Consider the following 9,482-nt stretch of genomic DNA (forward strand, 5'->3'; position numbering starts at 1 on the left):
AAAAATCCCAAATCAGACAGAGTGTTGACACCAGAGAGGCTAAGACCGCATTGACTCAGTGCAGTATTCAGCCTCTCTGGTGTCAAGTCTGATTTAGAAAAAAAAAAAAAAAAAATCCAAAATCAGACAGAGTGTTGAGACCAGAGAGGCTAAGACCGCATTGACTCAGTGCGGTATTCAGCCTCTCTGGTGTCAAGTCTGATTTTTGAAAAAAAAAAAAAAAAATCCAAAATCAGACAGAGTTATGAGACCAGAGAGGCTAAGACCGCATTGACTCAGTGCGGTATTCAGCCTCTCTGGTGTCAAGTCTGATTTTGGAAAAAAAAAAAAAATCCAAAATCAGACAGAGTGTTGAGACCAGAGAGGCTAAGACCGCATTGACTCAGTGCGGTATTCAGCCTCTCTGGTGTCAAGTCTGATTTTGGAAAAAAAAAAAAAAAAAATCCAAAATCAGACAGAGTGTTGACACCAGAGAGGCTAAGACCGCATTGATGCGGTAGACTGCATTGACTCAGTGCGGTATTCAGCCTCTCTGGTATCAAGTCTGATTTTGGAAAAAAAAAAAAAAAAATCCAAAATCAGACAGAGTGTTGACACCAGAGAGGCTAAGACCGCATTGACTCAGTGCGGTATTCAGCCTCTCTGGTGTCAAGTCTGATTTTGGGAAAAAAATAAAATAATCCAAAATCAGACAGAGTGTTGACACCAGAGAGGCTAAGACCGCATTGACTCAGTGCGGTATTCAGCCTCTCTGGTGTCAAGTCTGATTTTGGAAAAAAAAAAAAATCCCAAATCAGACAGAGTGTTGACACCAGAGAGGCTAAGACCGCATTGACTCAGTGCGGTATTCAGCCTCTCTGGTGTCAAGTCTGATTTTGGGAAAAAAATAAAATAATCCAAAATCAGACAGAGTGTTGACACCAGAGAGGCTAAGACCGCATTGACTCAGTGCGGTATTCAGCCTCTCTGGTGTCAAGTCTGATTTTAGGAAAAAAAAAAAAAAAAAAAATCCAAAATCAGACAGAGTGTTGAGACCAGAGAGGCTAAGACCGCATTGACTCAGTGCGGTATTCAGCCTCTCTGGTGTCAAGTCTGATTTTGGAAAAAAAAAAAAAAATCCAAAATCAGACAGAGTGTTGACACCAGAGAGGCTAAGACCGCATTGACTCAGTGCGGTATTCAGCCTCTCTGGTGTCAAGTCTGATTTTGGAAAAAAAAAAAAAAAAAATCCAAAATCAGACAGAGTGTTGAGACCAGAGAGGCTAAGACTGCATTGACTCAGTGCGGTATTCAGCCTCTCTGGTGTCAAGTCTGATTTTGGAAAAAAAAAAAAAAAAATCCAAAATCAGACAGAGTGTTGACACCAGAGAGGCTAAGACCGCATTGACTCAGTGCGGTATTCAGCCTCTCTGGTGTCAAGTCTGATTTTGGAAAAAAAAAAAAAAAAATCCAAAATCAGACAGAGTGTTGAGACCAGAGAGGCTAAGACCGCATTGACTCAGTGCGGTATTCAGCCTCTCTGGTGTCAAGTCTGATTTTGGAAAAAAAAAAAAAAAATCCAAAATCAGACAGAGTGTTGAGACCAGAGAGGCTAAGACCGCATTGACTCAGTGCGGTATTCAGCCTCTCTGGTGTCAAGTCTGATTTTGGAAAAAAAAAAAAAAAAATCCAAAATCAGACAGAGTGTTGAGACCAGAGAGGCTAAGACCGCATTGACTCAGTGCGGTATTCAGCCTCTCTGGTGTCAAGTCTGATTTTGGAAAAAAAAAAAAAAAATCCAAAATCAGACAGAGTGTTGACACCAGAGAGGCTAAGACCGCATTGACTCAGTGCGGTATTCAGCCTCTCTGGTGTCAAGTCTGATTTTGGAAAAAAAAAAAAAAATCCAAAATCAGACAGAGTGTTGAGACCAGAGAGGCTAAGACTGCATTGACTCAGTGCGGTATTCAGCCTCTCTCGTGTCAAGTCTGATTTTAGAAAAAAAAAAAAAAAAATCCAAAATCAGACAGAGTGTTGACACCAGAGAGGCTAAGACCGCATTGACTCAGTGCAGTATTCAGCCTCTCTGGTGTCAAGTCTGATTTTGAAAAAAAAAAAAAAAAAATCCAAAATCAGACAGAGTGTTGAGACCAGAGAGGCTAAGACCGCATTGACTCAGTGCGGTATTCAGCCTCTCTGGTGTCAAGTCTGATTTTTGAAAAAAAAAAAAAAAATCCAAAATCAGACAGAGTTATGAGACCAGAGAGGCTAAGACCGCATTGACTCAGTGCGGTATTCAGCCTCTCTGGTGTCAAGTCTGATTTTGGAAAAAAAAAAAAAATCCAAAATCAGACAGAGTGTTGAGACCAGAGAGGCTAAGACCGCATTGACTCAGTGCGGTATTCAGCCTCTCTGGTGTCAAGTCTGATTTTTGAAAAAAAAAAAAAAAAAATCCAAAATCAGACAGAGTGTTGACACCAGAGAGGCTAAGACCGCATTGATGCGGTAGACTGCATTGACTCAGTGCGGTATTCAGCCTCTCTGGTATCAAGTCTGATTTTGGAAAAAAAAAAAAAAAAATCCAAAATCAGACAGAGTGTTGAGACCAGAGAGGCTAAGACTGCATTGACTCAGTGCGGTATTCAGCCTCTCTGGTGTCAAGTCTGATTTTGGAAAAAAAAAAAGAAATCCAAAATCAGACAGAGTGTTGACACCAGAGAGGCTAAGACCGCATTGACTCAGTGCGGTATTCAGCCTCTCTGGTGTCAAGTCTGATTTTGGAAAAAAAAAAAAAAAAATCCAAAATCAAACAGAGTGTTGAGACCAGAGAGGCTAAGACCGCATTGACTCAGTGCGGTATTCAGCCTCTCTGGTGTCAAGTCTGATTTTGGAAAAAAAAAAAAAAAAAAATCCAAAATCAGACAAAGTGTTGAGACCAGAGAGGCTAAGACCGCATTGACTCAGTGCGGTATTCAGCCTCTCTGGTGTCAAGTCTGATTTTGGAAAAAAAAAAAAAAAATCCAAAATCAGACAGAGTGTTGACACCAGAGAGGCTAAGACCGCATTGACTCAGTGCGGTATTCAGCCTCTCTGGTGTCAAGTCTGATTTTGGAAAAAAAAAAAAAAATCCAAAATCAGACCGAGTGTTGAGACCAGAGAGGCTAAGACTGCATTGACTCAGTGCGGTATTCAGCCTCTCTCGTGTCAAGTCTGATTTTAGAAAAAAAAAAAAAAAAATCCAAAATCAGACAGAGTGTTGACACCAGAGAGGCTAAGACCGCATTGACTCAGTGCAGTATTCAGCCTCTCTGGTGTCAAGTCTGATTTAGAAAAAAAAAAAAAAAAAATCCAAAATCAGACAGAGTGTTGAGACCAGAGAGGCTAAGACCGCATTGACTCAGTGCGGTATTCAGCCTCTCTGGTGTCAAGTCTGATTTTTGAAAAAAAAAAAAAAAATCCAAAATCAGACAGAGTTATGAGACCAGAGAGGCTAAGACCGCATTGACTCAGTGCGGTATTCAGCCTCTCTGGTGTCAAGTCTGATTTTGGAAAAAAAAAAAAAATCCAAAATCAGACAGAGTGTTGAGACCAGAGAGGCTAAGACCGCATTGACTCAGTGCGGTATTCAGCCTCTCTGGTGTCAAGTCTGATTTTGGAAAAAAAAAAAAAAAAAATCCAAAATCAGACAGAGTGTTGACACCAGAGAGGCTAAGACCGCATTGATGCGGTAGACTGCCCTTACGAAAAAGTCACATGTGGAAATCACATGTGATTTTGAAATATGTGGTTTTTGGACACACGTTTCGTGTGACTCAACCACATGTTTTAATATCACATGTGGATGTTCACATGTCAAGCCACATGTGGAAGTCACATGTGATTTTGAAATGCCACATGTGATTGACATGTGGTTTTAATTGTGTGGAATTGTGTGGAAAATCACATGTGATTATGGAATATATGTGGTTTTTGGACACATGTTTCGTGTGATTCAGACCACATGTGATTGACATGTGGTTTTAATATCACATGTGGGAATATTCACATGTGGATACTCACATGTGGAAAATCACATGTGATTTTGGAATATATGTGGTTTTTGGACACATGTTTTGTGTGATTCAGACCACATGTGATTGACATGTGGTTTTAATATCACATGTGGATATTCACATGTGGGAAATCACATGTGATTCTGGAATATATGTGGTTTTTGGACACATGTTTCGTGTGATTAAGACCACATGTGATCGACATGTGGTTTTAATATCACATGTGGGAATATTCACATGTGGATATCCACATGTGACCTTGAACCACATGTGGTTTTAGGACACGTGGTTTTGTTATTCCCTCCACATGTGAATATTCCCACATGATATTAAAACCAAATGTGATTCAATATGTTGTGGACCACATGTGGTTTTGGCACACGTTTTGGTTTTTCACATGTGATTCAACATGTGGTTGAAATGTGTAATTTCCATGTCCAACAACCACATGTGGTTCAAGATCACATGTGGGAATATTCACATGTGGTTGAAACACATGAACCTTCCAACATGATCTTGAACCACATGTGATTGTTGGGACATGTGTTACATGCCAATTGGAATAACATGTGAAAAACCAAAACACATTTCTCCAAAACCACATGTGGAAAACATAGAATCACACATGGTTTCAACATTACATGTGGGAATATTCCCATGTGGATGGAATAACATGAACAACAAATTCACATGTCCTAAGATCACATGTGGGAACATTCACATGTATTAGTAGACAACCACATGTGAATGATCCCTTCTTTGACACATTTTCCACATAATTTCAGATTACATACAATTTGACACATACCAGTAGGTTATTTGCAACACACAACACATGTACAAGAATAAAATTATCTTATTTATTAACAAAACTTCACCTTTTCATAACTGCATTTATCATACATCTCTAGAAAAGGGAGTGATTGACAGATCGCATGTACAGTGATCACGGAACAATTGCAGGTGAAGCTGCAGCTCTGATGGATGAAAAATAAAGATGGCAACAGCCACCACTTCAACTCCAAACGGGAGACCAAAATCAAAGGGAGTGATTGACAGATTGCATGTACATGTACAGTGATCATGGAACAATTGCAGGTGAAGCTGCAGCTCTGATGGATGAAAAATAAAGATGGCAACAGCCACTTTTTGGGGAGTTTAGCTCGATTGCCATTTTGTCCCGACTTACCCTAAATATACACTGTCTTTACGGTCACTCTCGATGCAGTATGGAGAGAGGGGTCATATTTAGCGATACAACAGTGGAGGCGGCACTACCGTTCAAAGGCAACAAAACACAGCGCCTAAAGCTCTATGCACATGTGTACATGTTGTGACTAGTTTATTCACCATGCTATGAAATAATAATCCATAGTTGCATGAAACATTATTTCCATAGTAAATCCATACCGGGTCACTTCCTTGTTTGTCTGTGGACAGCGCTTCCACGCATGCGTTATTTGCACATGCGCTGTACACCCGGCAGCGATGTTTACTAAATATTTATTTACCTCAAAAAATTGTTTTTCTGCATTTTGGATTAGTACCCGAGTCACAAGATGTACATAGAGCTTTTTGGCACTTTGTTTTGTTGCCTTTGAACGGCAGTACCGTTCTATCGCTAAATATGACCCCTCTCTCCATACTGCATCGAGAGTGACTGTAAAGACAGTGTATATTGGGGGGATATGGCAATCGAGCTAAACTCCCCAAAAAGTGGCCTATCCCTTTGTAATAACTATGCTAGGGTGTCATGTGAGCTTCTTGTGAGCCTTCAGAACTTGGGGCTGTCATGTCCCTTTCAGGGACAGCTTCCTGTGAGACTTCAGAACTTGGGGGTGTCATGTCCCTTTCAGGAACACCTTCTCTGCCGCTGACAAGTCTTCTGATCTTGTTGGTTCCCCTGTGAAAATTTAAATATCATTAGAATAGCCCCGTGAAAATTTTAACATCATTAGAATAATCAAGGCAATTTCACAAACATACTGGGGTATTACAACCAAAACTAGGCAAACCTAGTGTAGTCCGGCTGTGAACTGAAACATTTGATTCAGGACTTTATATTCACAAATGGTCCCATAACTTACACAAAATCTATGATGCATAGAGCAACATTCTCAGAATTTTGGGCAACACCCTATGCCCTAAAACAGATGCTGTAAAATGTGCCATGGATAATGGATGGAGATGCAATAAATCCAACAGAAAATGCTACAACAGAATCTGTGCCCCTACGCCCCGACTACAATTACAGCTCTATTATGAAACGAATACAACCCTAACACTGCAGGGGAAAAAAGAGCGATACAGGCAGAGAGATACACCAGATATCAGACCAGAACACTAATTGAGCACAGATCGGCTCTTCTCCTTTCAGAGAGAGCCTGGAGATGCAAGGTTAGCCTTCTTCTAATGGCTTTTCGGCAGAGAGGATGATGCCTTGTGGCACATCCCCTCCACCCCTTCATGCTCAGAACGCCCACGAGTTTAGCCTCAGGCAGGAAAATGTTTATCACATCACTGATGACATCACAATCGTGACAGACACCGCCAATTTTAATTAAGATATATCAATATAATATAAGCATGAATTAAGGTCAGGTTACATTCTATACGTTTTACACCCACTTTCAGTGATAGAGAAAACTAGAGAAACTTACTGTTCTTTGTCGCACTGCCTCACATCCTTCAACTTCTGGGCCATGCACTGTCTGATTAGAACCTCACTGGTGTTTGGGAACACAGCTTGCACTTGGTCTGTTGGAACAACAACAAAATACAAATTTACTTCAAGGTAAATTAAATTAAATAACTTAAGTTAACAAACAAAACAAAACAAAAAGACAGACCTCTTGACCAGAATATTTATTTTACACTATATTTTAGGCACTGTGTTTTGTTGACTTTGAGCCGCGATCCGCTTGGTCCTGTTTTAGTGCTGTCCATTTAACTACTGCACACCCTGACCCTCCAAACTGCACGGACAGTTGCTGTGAAGACGTGTATATCGATGTTTATTGGGGGCGATATGGAAAATTCGCTAAACTCCCCAAAAAGTGGCCTATCCATTTAAGTTTTTCAACTTATATCATCAAATGATGGTACTAACATGCATTGTCTGTGATCAGATTGCAATCCGATAGTGTGCTTGAAAACATTAGCATACCGTTGTTGCAGAGATCACGGGTCCCAGGCTGCTCCGCCGTTTCATGGGGAAGGGGTGGGGTGGTGCTGGTGGAGGCAGCAGTGGCTTCAGGAGACGACAGGAGAGACAGAGGCAGAGGGAAAGACAGTAGAGAGGCAGAGAAGGAGACAGGGATAGAGGTCATTATCACCTGACACTAACATGCATTTTTTTCTGAGATCAGACTGCAGCGCATCAGAGTCAAAGTAGCAAAAAATAAATATAAAAAAATATAAAAAATAAATAGATAAATGTATTTATTCCAAATCTATTTTTTTGACTAAATAATATTATATAGTATTTGTGTATTTAAATTAATATCCTTGCTTCTTTGTATACCACTATGCTGAGAACATCTGCACTATATTTGCAGAGCCTATTTGAATGTTGTTGTTTTTTAGTCACATTTGCAGGGTTCTCATACCTCCTAAAAATCAAATTCAAAGACTTTGCAAGGAATTTCCAGACCCAATTCTCTTAAATTTGAGGGCCGGGCAGAACTTTCAAAATAATGTAATGAGAACCATGTGCTGATTTTGTAAGGACTAAATAAGGACCCTACCGTTGTTGGGAGAGGGGACAGGGTCCCAGTCCGCTCCGGCACTTCGTGTGTGGGTGGGGTGGTGGTGGTGGAGACGGCAGTGGCTTCAGGAGACGACGGGAGACACAGGCAGAGAGAGAGAGAGGAAAGAGAGACACAGAGGAGAGAGAGAGGCAGAGACAGGGATAGAGGCCATTGACGCCTGGCGTATTTTCTGTGATCAGATTGCAATCGGATAGTGCTTGACCACATTAACCTGATTTAATTTACACCTGGTAATAATGTATCTCCAGTGTTCACATTGAAATCAGGTAAGCTCCATAGCATAGAGCAGTAGAAAAACTGCAGTGACTGTTGTTGTATGTGGATTGAGAGGATGCATTGCATGTACACTTGTGTTCAATGTGGTCACAATTAGAGATGCAACGGTATGAGTTTTTGATATTGGTATGATAACCTTGGACAAAAATACCACGGTTTCACGGTATTGCGGACCTTTATGTGTTATTGTGAAATCTGGCAACAAAAAAATAGCCTACATGTAGCGCTTTCGTCGTATCCACTAGCCTGAGATACAGCGCTCCAGATCCTTTTAACTTTAAATAGTCCTATTTGTATGCTATACCATGTTAATTTATATGAAATAACTCTTAATGTAGGGTATGAGAGTGTAACTGTGATTTTAAACCGTTATATGTATTTATTTATTGCACCCAAACCTAGAGCAGCAATTACTTATAATCCCTTATTTACTTTGAAAATTGGTGTATTACCCTTTAAACTCACAATGGCCTAATATTACTTTATCCGTTTTGTTTCCCAGGTACTGGATTCCCTCAGGTAAGGCAAACACTTAGAATATCAAGACAGTAATCATAAATCCACACAACTCAGGTAAGTATGAAAATAGAATGGGATTTAGTTATAAAACAAATAAAACAATTATCACAGTTAACATAAATTCACTTTTCCTTCAAGTATGCGTTTTCTTTTACAGGAAAATATACCTTTTTGTTTGTGACACAAGCCAGGTAAGTATTATTAAATAACCAAACAGCTATACCAACCAGACAAACATCATTTCACTAATGAATGTTATCAAACTCTGAAATCAGCAATTCAAATATCAAAATAATATCCCAGTCAATAACCTTATTTTTATACAATGCACATGAAATGTAAACCCCTTTGCTTTACCTCTGGTATTATATAATATAAATTGTGGGCCCACCTTTAAATGCCAATACCTCTAGCTAAGCCGGCACACCTAACTAACCCCAGTTGCAGGCCTGTTTCGAAGCTTGGGATCGGTGTGGCCTCAAACCAAATGGCCCCTTCACTCCAAGGGGAGCTTTAAAATCAAGTGTGAGGTACCTCTTCAGCAAGCAAGATGAACGCGTTTATCGTACTGTCATCATCAGCACGGATGCATGTCTGGACAGGCAGCGCAGCAACAGCAGTTGTGATCCACGGGAAGGAGAAACGGAATGGCCGGGGCTAGCAGCTCCAAGCCCAGGCGGAGATTTTCCTCTGTTGTCTCCCGTCCGAAACAGTAGAGATCGCCGGTGGATACTTAGCCTTAGCTTCACGAGGTCTTACTGGCCTGGCAAGACACCAGCTATCGCTAGCCACTTGTGGGCTAAAACTATGACACGCTCTGCACAGTTACTGTTTAGCTCTGCTAACGAACATCACCGTTAGCCGTCCACCAAGTGATTCTGTCCAG

The 9,482-nt window shown here is 40.6% G+C and overlaps 1 long non-coding RNA gene across 1 annotated transcript; it reads right to left on the reverse strand.

Annotated features, from left to right (window-relative positions):
- Positions 1-5,226: 5,226 nt before the first annotated feature.
- LOC310771406 lies at positions 5,227-7,308 on the reverse strand. The gene is made up of 3 exons (XR_014552426.1): positions 7,198-7,308; positions 6,692-6,788; positions 5,227-5,934 (listed from the first exon to the last, which is right to left on the reverse strand). It is a non-coding gene; the product is annotated as an uncharacterized lncRNA (long non-coding RNA).
- Positions 7,309-9,482: the final 2,174 nt, after the last annotated feature.

The sequence above is a fragment of the Poromitra crassiceps genome, assembly GCF_964638095.1.
Source record: "Poromitra crassiceps genome assembly, contig: HAP1_SCAFFOLD_610, whole genome shotgun sequence".
NCBI lineage: Eukaryota > Metazoa > Chordata > Actinopteri > Beryciformes > Melamphaidae > Poromitra > Poromitra crassiceps.